General features: G+C 38.2%; 1 long non-coding RNA gene across 1 annotated transcript in view; it reads left to right on the top strand.

The window, feature by feature from the left end:
• The first annotated feature begins 14506 nt into the window (after nt 1-14506).
• LOC309653758 overlaps nt 14507-22939 on the top strand; it is a 177651-nt gene continuing 169218 nt past the window's right edge. The window contains exon 1 of the long non-coding RNA XR_014259440.1: nt 14507-14544. This is a non-coding gene — a long non-coding RNA (uncharacterized lncRNA). The remainder of the gene's footprint in view (nt 14545-22939) is intronic.

Here is a 22939-nt window from a genome sequence, read left to right as displayed (position 1 = left end):
GTATGTTAGACCCATGGTCCTAATTTATCCATCCTCCCACCTTTCATTTTGGCTAACCATTAGTTTGTTTTGTAAATCTGTGATTGTCTTTTTCTGTGGAAATATGTTCATTGGTAGCAATCTTAGGATAACATGTATACATGATATCATAGGATATTTGTCATTCCCTCTTGACTTACTTAAGCTAATATGATTATTTCTAGGCTCATGTGTAGTCCTGAAAACGGCATTGTTCATTTTTTTCCCGAGGCTACTCTTCCATTCGGTATGTGTACCACTTCTTCTTTGTCCATTTATCTGTTGATGGACATTTTGTTTGCTTCCATGTTTTGGCTATTGTAAGTACTGCTGCAATACACGGTTTTCCATCCCGTGCCTTTTTGATTCTGGCTTTCACAGGTGACAGGCCCAATAGTGGGCCTTCCAGATCATATGGTGACTCAATTTTTACCTTTAAACGCACTGCCGTCCTGTTCCTATTATTTGGCCATTAGCAGTTTACATCCCACTTAGACCGAGAGGTTACGCTTTTCTCCACAACTGCTTCAGCACCTATTGTTTGTTGACATTTTTTTTCACACACACACACAGTGTAATTTATTTTTACAAGAGATAAATAGACTGACACTAAGCATTGTACATGGATGACCACAACAAAAGCAACAATGATTGCAGTTACCAAACCTGAAAGACACTCATACTATGTCATAATATTAACATTCAGTCCAGTAATCCTCCACTGTAACAGCTCCTTTACTTTGCAGTGAAAATTGATTTGTATACTCTTTGCCTCTGAGTCCTTGTGGGATTTTTTTTTTTAATTCAGACAGAAAGTCACAAAAATTATACTCATCCTCATCAGTTCACTCAGTCCCATGTAATTAAATTTTTTTTTCATCTTGATCTTTTGTTAGCACTTTTTTGAGTTCATCAGTTTTTCATTAGAGTTCTGAAAATGCTTATTCATTCAGTTCAGCAGTGCAGTCAGTTACCAGAAACTTGTACTTGTCAGAGTCTTTTCCATGAATTTCTTGAAGATGAAACCCTTTAATAGGAACATATTTGCAAAAGCATCAGAGTACACCCAGAACTGTCTGTAAATGAGAAAAGACGTAAAAATGACCACAGTTAAAGATTTGATGAAAGTTCATAATAATGCAGTTGACAAGAAAATTAGTTATTTCTGAGATATACATTCTAAAGTAATAACTAGGATTATTACTTATAACATTATACCAGAACATATAAGATTTTTAGAAATTTCATGTAATGTCTGAAACATTTATATTAACATATTTCCATACATATTTCCATACAAATACAAATATAAGATTTTTAGAAATTTCATGTAATGTCTGAAACATTTATATTAACATATTTCCATACAAATAACCCAATGAAAGTTTAGTATTAGTTGTTTTGTTTGTTTGTTTTTTTATGCTGCAGGTTCTTATTAGGCATCAATTTTATACACATCAGTGTATACATGTCAATCCCAATCGCCCAATTCAGCACACCACCATCCCCACCCCACCGCAGTTTTCCCCCCTTGGTGTCCATATGTCCATTCTCTACATCTGTGTCTCAACTTCTGCCCTGCAAACCGGCTCATCTGTACCATTTTTCTAGGTTCCACATACATGCATTAATATACGATATTTGTTTTTCTCTTTCTGACTTACTTCACTCTGTGTGACAGTCTCTAGATCCATCCACTTCTCAACAAATGACTCAATTTCGTTCCTTTTTATGGCTGAGTAATATTCCATTGTATATATGTACCACAACTTCTTTATCCATTCGTCTGTTGATGGGCATTTAGGTTGCTTCCATGACCTGGCTATTGTAAATAGTGCTGCAATGAACATTCGGGTGCATGTGTCTTTTTGAATTACGGTTTTCTCTGGGTATATGCAGTCCCAGTAGTGGGATTGCTGGGTCATATGGTAATTCTATTTTTAGTTTTTTAAGGAACCTCCATATTGCTCTCCATAGTGGCTGTATCAATTTACATTCCCACCAACAGTGCAAGAGGGTTCCCTTTTCTCCACACCCTCTCCAGCATTTGTTGTTTGTAGATTTTCTGATGATGCCCATTCTAACAGGAGTGAGGTGATACCTCATCGTAGTTTTGATTTGCATTTCTCTAATACTTAGCGATGTTGAGCATCTTTCCATGTGCTTCGTGGCCGTCTGTATGTCTTCTTTGGAGAAATGTCTATTTAGGTCTTCTGCCCATTTTTGGATTGGGGTGTTTGTTTCTTTAATATTGAGCTGAATGAGCTGTTTATATATTTTGGAGATTAATCCTTTGTCCGTTGATTCGTTTGCAAATATTTTCTCCCATTCCGAGGGTTGTCTTTTCGTCTTGTTTATGGTTTCCTTTGCTGTGCAAAAGCTTTGAGGTTTCATTAGGTCCCATTTGTTTATTTTTGTTTTTATTTCCATTACTCTAGGAGGTGGATCAAAAAAGATCTTGCTGTGATTTATGTCAAAGAGTGTTCTTCCTATGTTTTCCTCTAAGAGTTTTATAGTGTCCAGTCTTATATTTAGGTCTCTAATCCATTTTGAGTTTATTTTTGTGTATGGTGTTAGGGAGTATTCTAATTTCATTCTTTTGCATGTAGCTGTCCAGTTTTCCCAGCACCACTTATTGAAGAGACTGTCTTTTCTCCATTGTATATCTTTGCCTCCTTTGTCATAGATTAGTTGACCATAGGTGCGTGGGTTAATCTGTGGGCTTTCTATCTTGTTCCATTGATCTATGTTTCTGTTTTTGTGCCAGTACCATATTGTCTTGATTACTGTAGCTTTGTAGTATAGTCTGAAGTCAGGGAGTCTGACTCCTCCAGCTCCATTTTTTTCCCTCAAGACTGCTTTGGCTATTCGGGGTCTTTTGTGACTCCATACAAATTTTAAGATGATTTGTGCTAGCTCCGTAAAAAATGCCATTGGTAATTTGATAGGGATTGCATTGAATCTGTATATTGCTTTGGGTAGTATACTCATTATCACAATGTTGATTCTTCCAATCCAAGAACATGGTATATCTCTCCATCTGTTGGTATCATCTTTAATTTCTTTCATCAGTGTCTTATAGTTTTCTGCATACAGGTCTTTTGTCTCCCTAGGTAGGTTTATTCCTAGGTGTTTTATTCTTTTTGTTGCAATGGTAAATGGGAGTGTTTCCATAATTTCTCTTTCAGATTTTTCATCATTAGTGTATAGGAATGCAAGAGATTTCTGTGCATTCATTTTGTATCCTGCAACTTTACCATATTCATTCATTAGCTCTAGCAGTTTTCTGGTGGCAGTTTTAGGATTCTCTATGTATAGTATCATGTCATCCGCAAACAGTGACAGTTTTACCTCCTCTTTTCCAATTTGTATTCCTTTTATTTCTTTTTCTTCTCTGATTGCCGTGGATAGGACTTCCAGAACTATGTTGAATAATAGTGGTGAGAGTGGACATCCTTGTCTCGTTCCTGATCTTAGAGGAAATGCTTTCAGTTTTTCACCATTGAGAATGATGTTTGCTGTGGGTTTGTCATATATGGCCTTTATTATGTTGAGGTAGGTTCCCTCTATGCCCACTTTCTGGAGAGTTTTTATCATAAATGGGTGTTGAATTTTGTCAAAAGCTTTTTCTGCATCTATTGAGATGATCATATGGTTTTATTCTTCAATTTGTTAATATGGTGTATCGCATTGATTGATTTGCGTATATTGACGAATCCTTGCATCCCTGGGATAAATCCCACTTGATCGTGGTGTATGATCCTTTTAATGTGTTGTTGGATTCTGTTTGCTAGTGTTTTGTTGAGGATTTTTGCATCTATATTCATCAGTGATATTGGTCTGTAATTTTCTTTTTTTGTAGTGTCTTTGTCTGGTTTTGGTATCAGGGTGATGGTGGCCTCATAGAATGAGTTTGGGAGTGTTCCTTCCTCTGCAATTTTTGGAAGAGTTTGAGAAGGATAGGTGTTAGCTCTTCTCTAAATGTTTGAGAGAATTCACCTGTGAAGCCATCTGGTCCTGGACTTTGGTTTGTTGGAAGATTTTTAATCACAGTTTCAATTTCATTACTTGTGATTGGTCTGTTCATATTTTCTGTTTCTTCCTGGTTCAGTCTTGGAAGGTTATACCTTTCTAAAAATGTGTCCATTTCTTCCAGGTTGTCCATTTTATTGGCATAAAGTTGCTCGTAGTAGTCTCTTAGGATGCTTTGTATTTCTGCGGTGTCTGTTGTAACTTCTCCTTTTTCATTTCTGATTTTATTGATGTGAGTCCTCTCCCTCTTTTTCTTGATGCGTCTGGGCTAATGCCTTATCAATTTTGTTTATCTTCTCAAAGAACCAACTTTTAGTTTTATTGATCTTTGCTATTGTTTTCTTTGTTTCTAGTTCATTTATTTCTGCTCTGATCTTTATGATTTCTTTCCTTCTGCTAACTTTGGGTTTTGTTTGTTCTTTAGGTGTAAGGTTAGATTGTTTACTTGAGATTTTTCTTGTTTCTTGAGATAGGCTTGTATAGCTATCAACTTCCCTCTTAGAACTGCTTTTGCTGCATCCCATAGGTTTTGGGTCGTCGTGTTTTCATTGTCATTTGTCTCTAGGTATTTTTTTGATTTCCTCTCTGATTTCTTCAGTGATCTCTTGGTTATTTAGTAACGTATTGTTTAGCCTCCATGTGTTTGTCTGTGTTACGTTTTTTTCCCTGTAATTCATTTCTAATCTCATAGCGTTGTGGTCCGAAAAGATGCTTGATATGATTTCAATTTTCTTAAATTTACTGAGGCTTGATTTGTGACCCAAGATGTGATCTCTCCTGGAGAATGTTCCGTGCGCACTTGAGAAGAACGTGTAATCTGCTGGTTTTGGATGGAATGTCCTATATATATCAATTAAATCTAACTGGTCTATTGTGTCATTTAAAGCTTCTGTTTCCTTATTCATTTTCATTTTGGATGATCTGTCCATTGGTGTAAGTGAGGTGTTAAAGTCCCCCACTATGATTGTGTTACTGTCGATCTCCTCTTTTATAGCTGTTAGCAGTTGCCTTATGTATTGAGGTGCTCCTATGTTGGGTGCATATATATTTTATATTTATAATTGTTATATCTTCTTCTTGGATTGATCCCTTGATCATTATGTAGTGTCCTTCCTTGTCTCTTGTAACATTCTTTATTTTAAAGTCTATTTTATCTGATATGAGTATAGCTACTCCAGCTTTCTTTTGATTTCCATTTGCATGGAATATCCTTTTCCATCCCCTCACTTTCAGTCTGTATGTGTCCCTAGGTCTAAAGTGGGTCTCTTGTAGATAGCATATATATGGGTCTTGTTTTTGTATCCATTCAGCCAGCCTATGTCTTTTGGTTGGGGCATTTAATCCATTCACGTTTAAGGTAATTATCGATATGTATGTTCCTATGACCATTTTCTTAATTGTTTTGGGTTTGTTTTTGTAGGTCCTTTTCTTCTCTTGTGTTTCCCACTTAGAGAAGTTCCTTTAGCATTTGTTGTAGAGCTGGTTTGGTGGTGCTGAATTCTCGTAGCTTTTGCTTGTCTGTAAAGCTTTTGATTTCTCCATCAAATCTAGATGAGATCCTTGCCGGGTAGAGTAATCTTGGTTGTAGGTTCTTCCCTTTCATCACTTTAAGTATATCATGCCACTCCCTTCTGGCTTGTAGAGTTTCTGCTGAGAAATCAGCTGTTAACCTTATGGGAGTTCCCTTGTATGTTATTTGTCGTTTTTCCCTTGCTGCTTTCAATAATTTTTCTTTGTCTTTAATTTTTGCCACTTTGATTACTATGTGTCTCGGCGTGTTTCTCCTTGGGTTTATCCTGTATGGGACTCTCTGCGCTTCCTGGACTTGGGTGGCTATTTCCTTTCCCATGTTAGGGAAGTTTTCGACTATAATCTCTTCAAATATTTTCTCTGGTCCTTTCTCTCTCTCTTCTCCTTCTGGGACCCCTATAATGCGAATGTTGTTGCATTTAATGTTGTCCCAGAGGTCTCTCAGGCTGTCTTCATTTCTTTTCATTCTTTTTTCTTTATTCTGTTCTGCAGCAGTGAATTCCACCATTCTGTCTTCCAGGTCACTTATCCGTTCTTCTGCCTCAGTTATTCTGCTATTGATTCCTTCTAGCGTAGTTTTCATTTCACTTATTGTATTGGTCATCTCTGTTTGTTTGTTCTTTAATTCTTCTAGGTCTTTGTTAATCATTTCTTGCATCTTCTCAATCTTTGCCTCCATTCTTATTCCGAGGTCCTGGATCATCTTCACTATCATTATTCTGAATTCTTTTTCTGGAAGGTTGCCTATCTCCACTTCATTTAGTTGTTTTTCTGGGGTTTTTTCTTGTTCCTTCATCTGGTACATAGCCCTCTGCCTTTTCATCTTGTCTATCTTTCTGTAACTGTGGTTTTTGGTCCACAGGCTGCAGGATTGTCGTTTTTCTTGTTTCTGCTGTCTGCCCTCTTGTGGTTGAGGCTATCTAAGAGGCTTGATGGGAGGCTCTGGTGGTGGGTAGAGCTGACTGTTGCTGTGGCGGTCAGAGCTCAGTAAAACTTTAATCCACTTGACTGTTGATGGGTGGGGCTGGGTTCCCTCCCTGTTGGTTGTTTTGCCTGAGGCAACCCAACACTGGAGCCTACCTGGGCTCTTTGGTGGGGTTAATGGCAGACTCTGGGAGGGCTCACGCCAAGGAGCACTTCCCAGAACCTCCGCTGCCAGTGTCCTTGTCCCCACGGTGAAACAGAGCCACGCCCCGCCTCTGCAGGAGACCCCCAAACACCAGCAGGTAGGTCTGGTTCAGTCTCCCCCAGGGTCACTGCTCCTTCCCCTGGGTCCCGATGCGCACACTACTTTGTGTGTGCCCTCCAAGAGTGGGGTCTCTGTTTCCCCCAGTCCTGTAGAAGTCCTGCAATCAATTCCCACTAGGCTTCAAAGTCTGATTCTCTAGGAATTCCTCCTCCCGTTGCAGGACCCCCAGGTTGGGAAGCCTGACGTGGGGCTCAGAACCTTCACTCCAGTGGGTGGACTTCTGTGGTATAAGTGTTCGCCAGTCTGTGAGTCACCCACCCAGCAGTTATGGGATTTGATTTTACTCTGATTGCGCCCTCCTACCGTCTCACTGTGGCTTCTCCTCTGTCCTTGGACGTGCGGTATCCTCCTTGGTGTAGTCCAGGGTCTTCCTGTCAGTGATTGTCCAGCAGCCAGTTGTGATTCTGGTGCTCTCGCAAGAGGGAGTGAGAGCACGTCCTTCTACTCCGCCATCTTGGTTAATGCTCTGTTTGTTGACATTTTGCTGATGGTCATTCTGACTGGTGTGAGGTGATACCTTCGTGTAGATTGGATTTGCATGCGTCTCATAATTCCTGGTGTTTTGCGTTTATCAATGTTCTTTTCATTTTTTTTTAAGATGGAGCTAAAGTTACAACTTCAAATTGCCTTCTTGAAAAATTTGCCACGTTTCGATTTTTTTGGCCATTCCCTACCCCAGGACATTTTTAGAGGGCACGAGTCATTTACAGCCCTGCAGTCCTTGTGAATATTAGTGACCATTAGCAGTAGATTTAAAGCTGCTGTTTGAGGAAACAGCCTTAGGGTGGCAGCATTTCCATCTTGCCAACTCTGCTTGCTAGGCAAACAGAACCTTGCTGCAAGTTGTGCTTTTAGGTTGCAGATTAGAGTGGAATGTGCCAGGACAAACCCCCATAAGTTTTAGCCTCCGTAATTCTTGTTTGTGTCTTTAAGTTGTAGTTTTTATCAGAGCAAATTTGATTGAAAAATGTCTTTTTTTCTAGGTGTACAGAATCTTGTGCATTTACACATATACATATATATCTGTTGATCTTTGGGTCCTTTCCCATGTAGGTTGTTACAGAGTGTTGAGTAGACCACTTTTGGTATTCCATAGGTCTTTGGGGATTATATATTTTATATGTATTAATATATGTGTGTTAACCCCAATATCCTAATTTATCCATTCCTCACACCTTTTCTTTGGCTTAACCATAAGTTTGTCTTCTCAATCTGAGATTGCCTTTCTCTAGGAAATATGTTCATGTTTATGAATTTTCAGATAACATAAGGGACATCATAGGGCATTTGTCTTTCGCATTCTGACTTACTTCACGTTGTGGGATTATCTCTAGGCTCATCTGTGGTGCTGCATATGCCATTGTTTTATTTTTTTTGTGACTGATACTCCGATCTGTCCATATACCACTTCTTCTTTGTCCATTCATCTGATTATGGACCTTTTTTTTGCTTCCATGTCTTGGCAATTTCAATATTGCTGCAGTGCCATTTGCCTGCCTCTGTCTTTCCGATTCTTGTGGTCTTAGGTTATAGGCCCAAAAGGTGCCCTGCAGCATCATATGGTAGCTTAATTTTTACCTTTTAAAGCAGCTCCGTTCAGTTTTCGTTAGTGCTGTTACCATTTTACATTCCACCAGCAGCTAGAAGGTACAGAGTTCTCTAAAAGCCCTTCAGCATTTATAGTTTGTAGACTTTTTGCTGATGGTCATTTGACTGGTGTAAGCTGAAACCTTTTTGGAAGTTGGATTTGCATGTGGCTAATAATTCCTTATACTGAGCTTTAGGCATGTCCTTTTTTGTCCTTTTCCTTTTTTATTTAAAGAGTGACTAAAACTTCCCTCTTCATATTGACTTCTTGAAACATTTGTCATGTGTTGAATTTTCTTGCCTATTCCCTACCCCAGGGCATTTTTTGAGGACAGGTGTCATTTACAGCCCTGCAGTCCTTGTGACTATTAAGCAACCATTAGTACTTGGTTTAAAGCTGCTGTTGTGGGAAACAGCTGCAAGGCGGCAGCATTATTACGTTCTCAACTCTTGTTACTGGGGCAACAGAGTCTTCCTGGAGGTAGTGTTCGAAGGTTGTAAATTACACTGGAATGTGCTGGGACAAGCCCCCAGAAGTTTATGTCTCCTTACTTCTGTTTGTTTTTTAAATTTAATTTCTATTTCTTATCGGAGTAAATTTGATTAGAGTGTTGTGGTTTTCTGGTTGTACAGAATCTGCTCAGTGATTCATACATATGTCTGTTCATTTTCGGATTCTGTTACCATGTATGTTATTACAGAATGTTGAATAGACCTCCCTTGGTATTTGGTAGGTGTTTTGTCTTTATATATTTTATATGTATTGGTGGGTATATAATTCATATAGTTTATATGTTATTTGTTTATATACATTTAACATACATTAGTATATCTATGTTAGCCCCATAGTCCTAATTTATCGATCTTCCCACCTTTCATTTTGGCTAACCATTTGTTTGTTTTATAAGTCTGTGAGTGTCTTTTTCTGTGGAAATATGTTCATTGGTAGCAACCTTAGGCTAACATGTATACATGATATCATAGGATATTTGTCATTCCCTCGTGACTTACTTAAGCTAATATGATTATTTCTAGGCTCATGTGTAGTCCTGAAATCGGCATTGTTCATTTTTTTCCCGAGGCTACTCCTCCATTCGGTATGTGTACCACTTCTTCTGTGTCCATTTATCTGTTGATAGACATTTTCTTTGCTTCCATATCTTGGCTATTGTAAATACTGCTGCAGTACATGATTTTCCATCCCGTGTCTTTTTGATTCTCCCTTTCACAGGTTAAAGGCCCAATAGTGGGCCTTCCTGATCATATGGTGACTCAATTTTTACCTTTAAACGTGCTGTCATTCTGTTCCTATTATTGGCCATTATCAGTTTACATCCCACTTAGACCGAGAGGGTACGCTATTCTCCACAACATCTTCAGCATCTATTGTTTGTTGACTTTTTGCTGATGGTCATTCTGACTGGTTTGAGGTGATAACTTAGTGTAGATTGGATTTGCATGCGTCTAATAATTCCTGATGTTTTGCGTTTATCAATGTGCTTTTCATTTTTTTTTAAGATAGAGCTAATGTTACAACTTCAAATTGCCTTCTTGAAAAATTTGATGCGTTTGGAATTTTTGGCCTTTCCCTACCCCAGGACATTTATAGAGGGCATGAGTCATTTACAGCCCTGCAGTCCTTGTGAATATTACTGACCATTAGCAGTAGATTTAAAGCTGCTGTTTGAGGAAACGGCCTTAGTGTGGCAGCATTTCTACATTGCCAACTCTGCTTGCTAGGGAAACAGAACCTTTGTGCAAGTTGTGCTTTTAGGTTGCAGATTAGAGTGGAATGTGCCAGGACAAACCCCCATAAGTTTTAGCCTCCGTAATAATTGTTTGTGTCTTTAAGTTGTAGTTTTTATCAGAGCAAATTTCATTGAAAAATGTCTCTTTTTCTAGGGTACAGAATCTTGTTTATTTACATATATACATATATCTATTGATCTTTGGGTCCTTTTCCATGTAGGTTGTTATAGAGTGTTAAGTAGACCACTTTTGGTATTCCATAGGTCTTTGGGGATTATATATTTTATATGTATTAATATATGTGTGTTAACCCCAATATCCTAATTTATCCATTCCTCACACCTTTTCTTTGGCTTAACCATAAGTTTGTCTTCTCAATCTGAGATTGCATTTCTCTAGGAAATATGTTCATTTTTATGAATTTTCAGATAACATAAGGGACATCATAGGGCATTTGTCTTTCGTATTCTGACTTACTTCACGTTGTGGGATTATCTCTAGGCTCATCTGTGGTGCTGCATATGCCATTCTTTTATTTTTTTTGTGACTGATATTCCAATCTGTCCATATAACACTTCTTCTTTGTCCATTCATCTGATTATGGACCTATTTTTTGCTTCCATGTCTTGGCAATTTCAATATTGCTGCAGTGCCATTTGCCTGCCTCTGTCTTTCCGATTCTTGTGGTCTTAGGTTATAAGCCCAAAAGGTGCCCTTCCGCATCATATGGTAGTCAATTTGTACCTATAAAACAGCTCCATTCAGTTTTCATTAGTGCTGTTACCACTTTACATTCCACCAGCAGCTAGAAGGTACAGAGCTCTCTAAAAGCCCTTCAGCATTTATAGTTTGTAGACTTTTTGCTGATGGTTATTTGACTGGTGTGAACTGAAACCTTTTTGGAAGTTGGATTTGCATGTGGTTAATAATTCCTTATACTGAGCTTTAGGCATGTCCTTTTTTTTCTTTTCCTTTTTTATTTAAATAGTGACTATAACTTCCCTCTTCATATTGACTTCTTGAAACGTTTGTCATTTGTTGAATTTTCTTGCCTATTCCCTACCCCAGGGCATTTTTTGAGGGAAGGTGTCATTTACAGCCCTGCAGTCCTTGTGACTATTAAGCAACCATTAGCACTTGGTTTAAAGCTGCTGTTGTGGGAAACAGCTACAAGGCGGCAACATTATTACATGCTCAACTCTTGTCACTGGGGCAACAGAGTCTTCTTGGAGGTAGTGTTCCAAGGTTGTAAATTACACTGGAATGTGCTGGGACGAGCCCCCAGAAGTTTATGTCTCCTTACTTCTGTTTGTTTTTTAAATTTAATTTATATTTCTTATTGGAGTAAATTTGATTAGAGTGTTTTGATTGTCTGGCTGTACAGAATCTGCTCAATGATTCATAGGCATGTCTGTTCATCTTCGGATCCTGTTACCATGTATGTTATTACAGAATGTTGAGTAGACCTCCCTTGGTATTTGGTAGGTGTTTTGTCATTATAAATTTTATATGTATTGGTGACTCTATAATTCATATAGTTTATATACATTCAACATACATTAGTATATGTATGTTAGCCCCATAGTCCTAATTTATCCATCCTCCCACCTTTCATTTTGGCTAACCATTAGTTTCTTTTATAAGTCTGTGAGTGTCTTTCTCTGTGGAAATATATTCATTGGTAGCAATCGTAGAATAACATGTATACCTGATATCATAGGATATTTGTCATTCCCTCTTGACTTACTTAACCTAATATGATTATTTTTAGGCTCATCTGTAGTCCTGAAAATGGCATTGTTCTTTTTTTTCCCTAGGCTACTATTCCATTCTGTCCATATACTACTTTTTCTTTGTACTTTCAACTGTTTATGGACCTTTTTTTTGCTTCCATGTCTTGGCTATTTCAATATTGCTGCAGTGCACATTTGCCTGTCTTTGTCTTTCCGATTCTGGTGGTCTTAGGTTATAGGCACAAAAGGTTCCCTGCCGCATCATATTGTAGATCAATTTTTACCTTTTAAAGCAGCTCCATTCTGTTTTCGTTAGTGCTGTTACCACTTTACATTCCACCAGCCGCTAGAAGGTACAGAGTTCTCTAAAAGCCCTTCAGCATTTATAGTGTGTAGACATTTTGCTGATGGTCATTTGACTGGTTTGAGCTGAAACCTTTTTCACGTTAGATTTGCATGTGGCTAATAATTCCTTATACTGAGCTTTAGGCATGTCCTTTTTTTTCTAAAAACTGACTACAACTTCCCTCTTCATATTGACTTCTTGAAAAATTTGTCATGTGTAGAATTTTCTTGCTTATTCCCTACCCCAGGGCATTTTTTGAGGACAGGTGTCATTTATAGCCCTGCAGTCCTTGTGACTAGTAAGCAACCATTAGCACTTGTTTTAAAGCTGCTGTTATGGGAAACAGCCACAAGGCGGCAGCATTATTGCATTCTTAACTCTTGTTACTAGGGCAACAGAGTCTTCCTGGAGGTAGTGTTACAAAGTTGTAAATTAGAGTGGAATGTGCTGAGACAAGCCCCCAGAAGTTTATGTCTCCTTACTTATGTTTGTTTTTTTAATTTAATTTCTATTTCTTATCGGCGTAAATTTGATTAGAGTGTTGTGGTTTTCTGGCTGTACAGAATATGCTCAATGATTCATACATATGTCTGTTCATCTTCGGATTCTGTTACCTTGTATGTTATTAAAGAATGTTGAGTAGACCTCCCTTGGTATTTGGTAGGTGTTTTGTCATTATATATTTTATATGTATTGGTGACTATATAATTCATATAGTTTATATGTTATATGTTTATATACATTTAACATACATTAGTATATGTATGTTAGCCCCATAGTCCTAATTTATCCATCCTCCCACCTTTCATTTTGGCTAACCATTAGTTTGTTTTGTAAATCTGTGATTGTCTTTTTCTGTGGAAATATGTTCATTGGTAGCAATCTTAGGATAACATGTATACATGATATCATAGGATATTTGTCATTCCCTCTTGACTTACTTAAGCTAATATGATTATTTCTAGGCTCATGTGTAGTCCTGAAAACGGCATTGTTCATTTTTTTCCCGAGGCTACTCTTCCATTCGGTATGTGTACCACTTCTTCTTTGTCCATTTATCTGTTGATGGACATTTTGTTTGCTTCCATGTTTTGGCTATTGTAAGTACTGCTGCAATACACGGTTTTCCATCCCGTGCCTTTTTGATTCTGGCTTTCACAGGTGACAGGCCCAATAGTGGGCCTTCCAGATCATATGGTGACTCAATTTTTACCTTTAAACGCACTGCCGTCCTGTTCCTATTATTTGGCCATTAGCAGTTTACATCCCACTTAGACCGAGAGGTTACGCTTTTCTCCACAACTGCTTCAGCACCTATTGTTTGTTGACATTTTTTTTCACACACACACACAGTGTAATTTATTTTTACAAGAGATAAATAGACTGACACTAAGCATTGTACATGGATGACCACAACAAAAGCAACAATGATTGCAGTTACCAAACCTGAAAGACACTCATACTATGTCATAATATTAACATTCAGTCCAGTAATCCTCCACTGTAACAGCTCCTTTACTTTGCAGTGAAAATTGATTTGTATACTCTTTGCCTCTGAGTCCTTGTGGGATTTTTTTTTTTAATTCAGACAGAAAGTCACAAAAATTATACTCATCCTCATCAGTTCACTCAGTCCCATGTAATTAAATTTTTTTTTCATCTTGATCTTTTGTTAGCACTTTTTTGAGTTCATCAGTTTTTCATTAGAGTTCTGAAAATGCTTATTCATTCAGTTCAGCAGTGCAGTCAGTTACCAGAAACTTGTACTTGTCAGAGTCTTTTCCATGAATTTCTTGAAGATGAAACCCTTTAATAGGAACATATTTGCAAAAGCATCAGAGTACACCCAGAACTGTCTGTCAATGAGAAAAGACTTAAAAATGACCACAGTTAAAGATTTGATGAAAGTTCATAATAATGCAGTTGACAAGAAAATTAGTTATTTCTGAGATATACATTCTAAAGTAATAACTAGGATTATTACTTATAACATTATACCAGAACATATAAGATTTTTAGAAATTTCATGTAATGTCTGAAACATTTATATTAACATATTTCCATACATATTTCCATACAAATACAAATATAAGATTTTTAGAAATTTCATGTAATGTCTGAAACATTTATATTAACATATTTCCATACAAATAACCCAATGAAAGTTTAGTATTAGTTGTTTTGTTTGTTTGTTTTTTTATGCTGCAGGTTCTTATTAGGCATCAATTTTATACACATCAGTGTATACATGTCAATCCCAATCGCCCAATTCAGCACACCACCATCCCCACCCCACCGCAGTTTTCCCCCCTTGGTGTCCATATGTCCATTCTCTACATCTGTGTCTCAACTTCTGCCCTGCAAACCGGCTCATCTGTACCATTTTTCTAGGTTCCACATACATGCATTAATATACGATATTTGTTTTTCTCTTTCTGACTTACTTCACTCTGTGTGACAGTCTCTAGATCCATCCACTTCTCAACAAATGACTCAATTTCGTTCCTTTTTATGGCTGAGTAATATTCCATTGTATATATGTACCACAACTTCTTTATCCATTCGTCTGTTGATGGGCATTTAGGTTGCTTCCATGACCTGGCTATTGTAAATAGTGCTGCAATGAACATTCGGGTGCATGTGTCTTTTTGAATTACGGTTTTCTCTGGGTATATGCAGTCCCAGTAGTGGGATTGCTGGGTCATATGGTAATTCTATTTTTAGTTTTTTAAGGAACCTCCATATTGTTCTCCATAGTTTCTGTATCAATTTACATTCCCACCAACAGTGCAAGAGGGTTCCCTTTTCTCCACACCCTCTCCAGCATTTGTTGTTTGTAGATTTTCTGATGATGCCCATTCTAACAGGAGTGAGGTGATACCTCATCGTAGTTTTGATTTGCATTTCTCTAATACTTAGCGATGTTGAGCATCTTTTCATGTGCTTCGTGGCCGTCTGTATGTCTTCTTTGGAGAAATGTCTATTTAGGTCTTCTGCCCATTTTTGGATTGGGGTGTTTGTTTCTTTAATATTGAGCTGAATGAGCTGTTTATATATTTTGGAGATTAATCCTTTGTCCGTTGATTCGTTTGCAAATATTTTCTCCCATTCCGAGGGTTGTCTTTTCGTCTTGTTTATGGTTTCCTTTGCTGTGCAAAAGCTTTGAGGTTTCATTAGGTCCCATTTGTTTATTTTTGTTTTTATTTCCATTACTCTAGGAGGTGGATCAAAAAAGATCTTGCTGTGATTTATGTCAAAGAGTGTTCTTCCTATGTTTTCCTCTAAGAGTTTTATAGTGTCCAGTCTTATATTTAGGTCTCTAATCCATTTTGAGTTTATTTTTGTGTATGGTGTTAGGGAGTATTCTAATTTCATTCTTTTGCATGTAGCTGTCCAGTTTTCCCAGCACCACTTATTGAAGAGACTGTCTTTTCTCCATTGTATATCTTTGCCTCCTTTGTCATAGATTAGTTGACCATAGGTGCGTGGGTTAATCTGTGGGCTTTCTATCTTGTTCCATTGATCTATGTTTCTGTTTTTGTGCCAGTACCATATTGTCTTGATTACTGTAGCTTTGTAGTATAGTCTGAAGTCAGGGAGTCTGACTCCTCCAGCTCCATTTTTTTCCCTCAAGACTGCTTTGGCTATTCGGGGTCTTTTGTGACTCCATACAAATTTTAAGATGATTTGTGCTAGCTCCGTAAAAAATGCCATTGGTAATTTGATAGGGATTGCATTGAATCTGTATATTGCTTTGGGTAGTATACTCATTATCACAATGTTGATTCTTCCAATCCAAGAACATGGTATATCTCTCCATCTGTTGGTATCATCTTTAATTTCTTTCATCAGTGTCTTATAGTTTTCTGCATACAGGTCTTTTGTCTCCCTAGGTAGGTTTATTCCTAGGTGTTTTATTCTTTTTGTTGCAATGGTAAATGGGAGTGTTTCCATAATTTCTCTTTCAGATTTTTCATCATTAGTGTATAGGAATGCAAGAGATTTCTGTGCATTCATTTTGTATCCTGCAACTTTACCATATTCATTCATTAGCTCTAGCAGTTTTCTGGTGGCAGTTTTAGGATTCTCTATGTATAGTATCATGTCATCCGCAAACAGTGACAGTTTTACCTCCTCTTTTCCAATTTGTATTCCTTTTATTTCTTTTTCTTCTCTGATTGCCGTGGATAGGACTTCCAGAACTATGTTGAATAATAGTGGTGAGAGTGGACATCCTTGTCTCGTTCCTGATCTTAGAGGAAATGCTTTCAGTTTTTCACCATTGAGAATGATGTTTGCTGTGGGTTTGTCATATATGGCCTTTATTATGTTGAGGTAGGTTCCCTCTATGCCCACTTTCTGGAGAGTTTTTATCATAAATGGGTGTTGAATTTTGTCAAAAGCTTTTTCTGCATCTATTGAGATGATCATATGGTTTTATTCTTCAATTTGTTAATATGGTGTATCGCATTGATTGATTTGCGTATATTGACGAATCCTTGCATCCCTGGGATAAATCCCACTTGATCGTGGTGTATGATCCTTTTAATGTGTTGTTGGATTCTGTTTGCTAGTGTTTTGTTGAGGATTTTTGCATCTATATTCATCAGTGATATTGGTCTGTAATTTTCTTTTTTTGTAGTGTCTTTGTCTGGTTTTGGTATCAGGGTGATGGTGGCCTCATAGAATGAGTTTGGGAGTGTTCCTTCCTCTGCAATTTTTGGAAGAGTTTGAGAAGGATAGGTGTTAGCTCTTCTCTAAATGTTTGAGAGAATTCACCTGTGAAGCCATCTGGTCCTGGACTTTGGTTTGTTGGAAGATTTTTAATCACAGTTTCAATTTCATTACTTGTGATTGGTCTGTTCATATTTTCTGTTTCTTCCTGGTTCAGTCTTGGAAGGTTATACCTTTCTAAAAATGTGTCCATTTCTTCCAGGTTGTCCATTTTATTGGCATAAAGTTGCTCGTAGTAGTCTCTTAGGATGCTTTGTATTTCTGCGGTGTCTGTTGTAACTTCTCCTTTTTCATTTCTGATTTTATTGATGTGAGTCCTCTCCCTCTTTTTCTTGATGCGTCTGGGCTAATGCCTTATCAATTTTGTTTATCTTCTCAAAGAACCAACTTTTAGTTTTATTGATCTTTGCTATTGTTTTCTTTGTTTCTAGTTCATTTATTTCTGCTCTGATCTTTATGATTTCTTTCCTTCTGCTAACTTTGGGTTTTGTTTGTTCTTTAGGTGTAAGGTTAGATTGTTTACTTGAGATTTTTCTTGTTTCTTGAGATAGGCTTGTATAGCTATCAACTTCCCTCTTAGAACTGCTTTTGCTGCATCCCATAGGTTTTGGGTCGTCGTGTTTTCATTGTCATTTGTCTCTAGGTATTTTTTTGATTTCCTCTCTGATTTCTTCAGTGATCTCTTGGTTATTTAGTAACGTATTGTTTAGCCTCCATGTGTTTGTCTGTGTTACGTTTTTTTCCCTGTAATTCATTTCTAATCTCATAGCGTTGTGGTCCGAAAAGATGCTTGATATGATTTCAATTTTCTTAAATTTACTGAGGCTTGATTTGTGACCCAAGATGTGATCTCTCCTGGAGAATGTTCCGTGCGCACTTGAGAAGAACGTGTAATCTGCTGGTTTTGGATGGAATGTCCTATATATATCAATTAAATCTAACTGGTCTATTGTGTCATTTAAAGCTTCTGTTTCCTTATTCATTTTCATTTTGGATGATCTGTCCATTGGTGTAAGTGAGGTGTTAAAGTCCCCCACTATGATTGTGTTACTGTCGATCTCCTCTTTTATAGCTGTTAGCAGTTGCCTTATGTATTGAGGTGCTCCTATGTTGGGTGCATATATATTTATAATTGTTATATCTTCTTCTTGGATTGATCCCTTGATCATTATGTAGTGTCCTTCCTTGTCTCTTGTAACATTCTTTATTTTAAAGTCTATTTTATCTGATATGAGTATAGCTACTCCAGCTTTCTTTTGATTTCCATTTGCATGGAATATCCTTTTCCATCGCCTCACTTTCAGTCTGTATGTGTCCCTAGGTCTAAAGTGGGTCTCTTGTAGATAGCATATATATGGGTCTTGTTTTTGTATCCATTCAGCCAGTCTATGTCTTTTGGTTGGGGCATTTAATCCATTCACGTTTAAGGTAATTATCGATATGTATGTTCCTATGACCATTTTCTTAATTGTTTTGGGTTTGTTTTTGTAGGTCCTTTTCTTCTCTTGTGTTTCCCACTTAGAGAAGTTCCTTTAGCATTTGTTGTAGAGCTGGTTTGGTGGTGCTGAATTCTCGTAGCTTTTGCTTGTCTGTAAAGCTTTTGATTTCTCCATCAAATCTAGATGAGATCCTTGCCGGGTAGAGTAATCTTGGTTGTAGGTTCTTCCCTTTCATCACTTTAAGTATATCATGCCACTCCCTTCTGGCTTGTAGAGTTTCTGCTGAGAAATCAGCTGTTAACCTTATGGGAGTTCCCTTGTATGTTATTTGTCGTTTTTCCCTTGCTGCTTTCAATAATTTTTCTTTGTCTTTAATTTTTGCCACTTTGATTACTATGTGTCTCGGCGTGTTTCTCCTTGGGTTTATCCTGTATGGGACTCTCTGCGCTTCCTGGACTTGGGTGGCTATTTCCTTTCCCATGTTAGGGAAGTTTTCGACTATAATCTCTTCAAATATTTTCTCTGGTCCTTTCTCTCTCTCTTCTCCTTCTGGGACCCCTATAATGCGAATGTTGTTGCATTTAATGTTGTCCCAGAGGTCTCTCAGGCTGTCTTCATTTCTTTTCATTCTTTTTTCTTTATTCTGTTCCGCAGCAGTGAATTCCACCATTCTGTCTTCCAGGTCACTTATCCGTTCTTCTGCCTCAGTTATTCTGCTATTGATTCCTTCTAGCGTAGTTTTCATTTCACTTATTGTATTGGTCATCTCTGTTTGTTTGTTCTTTAATTCTTCTAGGTCTTTGTTAATCATTTCTTGCATCTTCTCAATCTTTGCCTCCATTCTTATTCCGAGGTCCTGGATCATCTTCACTATCATTATTCTGAATTCTTTTTCTGGAAGGTTGCCTATCTCCACTTCATTTAGTTGTTTTTCTGGGGTTTTTTCTTGTTCCTTCATCTGGTACATAGCCCTCTGCCTTTTCATCTTGTCTATCTTTCTGTAACTGTGGTTTTTGGTCCACAGGCTGCAGGATTGTCGTTTTTCTTGTTTCTGCTGTCTGCCCTCTGGTGGTTGAGGCTATCTAAGAGGCTTGATGGGAGGCTCTGGTGGTGGGTAGAGCTGACTGTTGCTGTGGCGGTCAGAGCTCAGTAAAACTTTAATCCACTTGACTGTTGATGGGTGGGGCTGGGTTCCCTCCCTGTTGGTTGTTTTGCCTGAGGCAACCCAACACTGGAGCCTACCTGGGCTCTTTGGTGGGGTTAATGGCAGACTCTGGGAGGGCTCACGCCAAGGAGCACTTCCCAGAACCTCCGCTGCCAGTGTCCTTGTCCCCACGGTGAAACAGAGCCACGCCCCGCCTCTGCAGGAGACCCCCAAACACCAGCAGGTAGGTCTGGTTCAGTCTCCCCCAGGGTCACTGCTCCTTCCCCTGGGTCCCGATGCGCACACTACTTTGTGTGTGCCCTCCAAGAGTGGGGTCTCTGTTTCCCCCAGTCCTGTAGAAGTCCTGCAATCAATTCCCACTAGGCTTCAAAGTCTGATTCTCTAGGAATTCCTCCTCCCGTTGCAGGACCCCCAGGTTGGGAAGCCTGACGTGGGGCTCAGAACCTTCACTCCAGTGGGTGGACTTCTGTGGTATAAGTGTTCGCCAGTCTGTGAGTCACCCACCCAGCAGTTATGGGATTTGATTTTACTCTGATTGCGCCCTCCTACCGTCTCACTGTGGCTTCTCCTCTGTCCTTGGACGTGCGGTATCCTCCTTGGTGTAGTCCAGGGTCTTCCTGTCAGTGATTGTCCAGCAGCCAGTTGTGATTCTGGTGCTCTCGCAAGAGGGAGTGAGAGCACGTCCTTCTACTCCGCCATCTTGGTTAATGCTCTGTTTGTTGACATTTTGCTGATGGTCATTCTGACTGGTGTGAGGTGATACCTTCGTGTAGATTGGATTTGCATGCGTCTCATAATTCCTGGTGTTTTGCGTTTATCAATGTTCTTTTCATTTTTTTTTAAGATGGATCTAAAGTTACAACTTCAAATTGCCTTCTTGAAAAATTTGCCACGTTTCGATTTTTTTGGCCATTCCCTACCCCAGGACATTTTTTGAGGGCACGAGTCATTTACAGCCCTGCAGTCCTTGTGAATATTAGTGACCATTAGCAGTAGATTTAAAGCTGCTGTTTGAGGAAACAGCCTTAGGGTGGCAGCATTTCCATGTTGCCAACTCTGCTTGGTAGGCAAACAGAACCTTGCTGCAAGTTGTGCTTTTAGGTTGCAGATTAGAGTGGAATGTGCCAGGACAAACCCCCATAAGTTTTAGCCTCCGTAATTCTTGTTTGTGTCTTTAAGTTGTAGTTTTTATCAGAGCAAATTTGATTGAAAAATGTCTTTTTTTCTAGGTGTACAGAATCTTGTGCATTTACACATATACATATATATCTGTTGATCTTTGGGTCCTTTCCCATGTAGGTTGTTACAGAGTGTTGAGTAGACCACTTTTGGTATTCCATAGGTCTTTGGGGATTATATATTTTATATGTATTAATATATGTGTGTTAACCCCAATATCCTAATTTATCCATTCCTCACACCTTTTCTTTGGCTTAACCATAAGTTTGTCTTCTCAATCTGAGATTGCCTTTCTCTAGGAAATATGTTCATGTTTATGAATTTTCAGATAACATAAGGGACATCATAGGGCATTTGTCTTTCGCATTCTGACTTACTTCACGTTGTGGGATTATCTCTAGGCTCATCTGTGGTGCTGCATATGCCATTGTTTTATTTTTTTTGTGACTGATACTCCGATCTGTCCATATACCACTTCTTCTTTGTCCATTCATCTGATTATGGACCTTTTTTTTGCTTCCATGTCTTGGCAATTTCAATATTGCTGCAGTGCCATTTGCCTGCCTCTGTCTTTCCGATTCTTGTGGTCTTAGGTTATAGGCCCAAAAGGTGCCCTGCAGCATCATATGGTAGCTTAATTTTTACCTTTTAAAGCAGCTCCGTTCAGTTTTCGTTAGTGCTGTTACCATTTTACATTCCACCAGCAGCTAGAAGGTACAGAGTTCTCTAAAAGCCCTTCAGCATTTATAGTTTGTAGACTTTTTGCTGATGGTTATTTGACTGGTGTAAGCTGAAACCTTTTTGGAAGTTGGATTTGAATGTGGCTAATAATTCCTTATACTGAGCTTTAGGCATGTCCTTTTTGTTCCTTTTCCTTTTTTATTTAAAGAGTGACTAAAACTTCCCTCTTCATATTGACTTCTTGAAACATTTGTCATGTGTTGAATTTTCTTGCCTATTCCCTACCCCAGGGCATTTTTTGAGGACAGGTGTCATTTACAGCCCTGCAGTCCTTGTGACTATTAAGCAACCATTAGTACTTGGTTTAAAGCTGCTGTTGTGGGAAACAGCTGCAAGGCGGCAGCATTATTACGTTCTCAACTCTTGTTACTGGGGCAACAGAGTCTTCCTGGAGGTAGTGTTCCAAGGTTGTAAATTACACTGGAATGTGCTGGGACAAGCCCCCAGAAGTTTATGTCTCCTTACTTCTGTTTGTTTTTTAAATTTAATTTCTATTTCTTATCGGAGTAAATTTGATTAGAGCGTTGTGATTGGCTGGCTGTACAGAATCTGCTCAATGATTCATACGCATGTCTGTTCATCTTCGGATCCTGTTACCATGTATGTTATTACAGAATGTTGAGTAGACCTCCCTTGGTATTTGGTAGGTGTTTTGCCATTATATATTTTATATGTATTGGTGACTATATAATTCATATAGTTTATATACATTTAACATACATTAGTATATGTATGTTAGCTCCATAGTCCTAATTTTTCCATCCTCCCACCTTTCATTTTGGCTAACCATTAGTTTGTTTTATAAGTCTGTGAGTGTCTTTCTCTGTGGAAATATGTTCATTGGTAGCAATCGTAGAATAACATATATATATACCTGATATCATAGGATATTTGTCATTCCCTCTTGACTTATTTAACCTAATATGATTATTTCTAGGCTCATCTGTAGTCCTGAAAATGGCATTGTTCATTTTTTTCCCGAGGCTACTATTCCATTCTGTCCATATACCACTTTTTCTTTGTCCTTTCATCTGTTTATGGACCTTTTTTTTTGCTTCCATGTCTTGGCTATTTCAGTATTGCTGCAGTGCACATTTGCCTGTCTCTGTCTTTCCGATTCTGGTGGTCTTAGGTTATAGGTCCAAAAGGTGCCCTGCCGCATCATATTGTAGCTCAATTTTTACCTTTTAAAGCAGCTCCATTCTGTTTTCGTTAGTGCTGTTACCACTTTACATTCCACCAGCAGCTAGAAGGTACAGAGTTCTCTAAAAGCCCTTCAGCATATATAGTTTGTACACTTTTTGCTGATGGTCATGAATGGTGTGACCTGAAACCTTTTTGAATTTGAATTTGCATGTGGCTAATAATTCCTTATACTGAGCTTTAGGCATGTCCTTTTTTTTTTCCTTTTTTTTTAAAGAGTGATTACAACTTCCC

The sequence above is a fragment of the Balaenoptera physalus genome (assembly GCF_965194825.1).
Source record: "Balaenoptera physalus genome assembly, contig: HAP1_SCAFFOLD_1117, whole genome shotgun sequence".
Taxonomy (NCBI): domain Eukaryota; kingdom Metazoa; phylum Chordata; class Mammalia; order Artiodactyla; family Balaenopteridae; genus Balaenoptera; species Balaenoptera physalus.
This window is presented reverse-complemented; position numbering and strand designations above follow the sequence as displayed.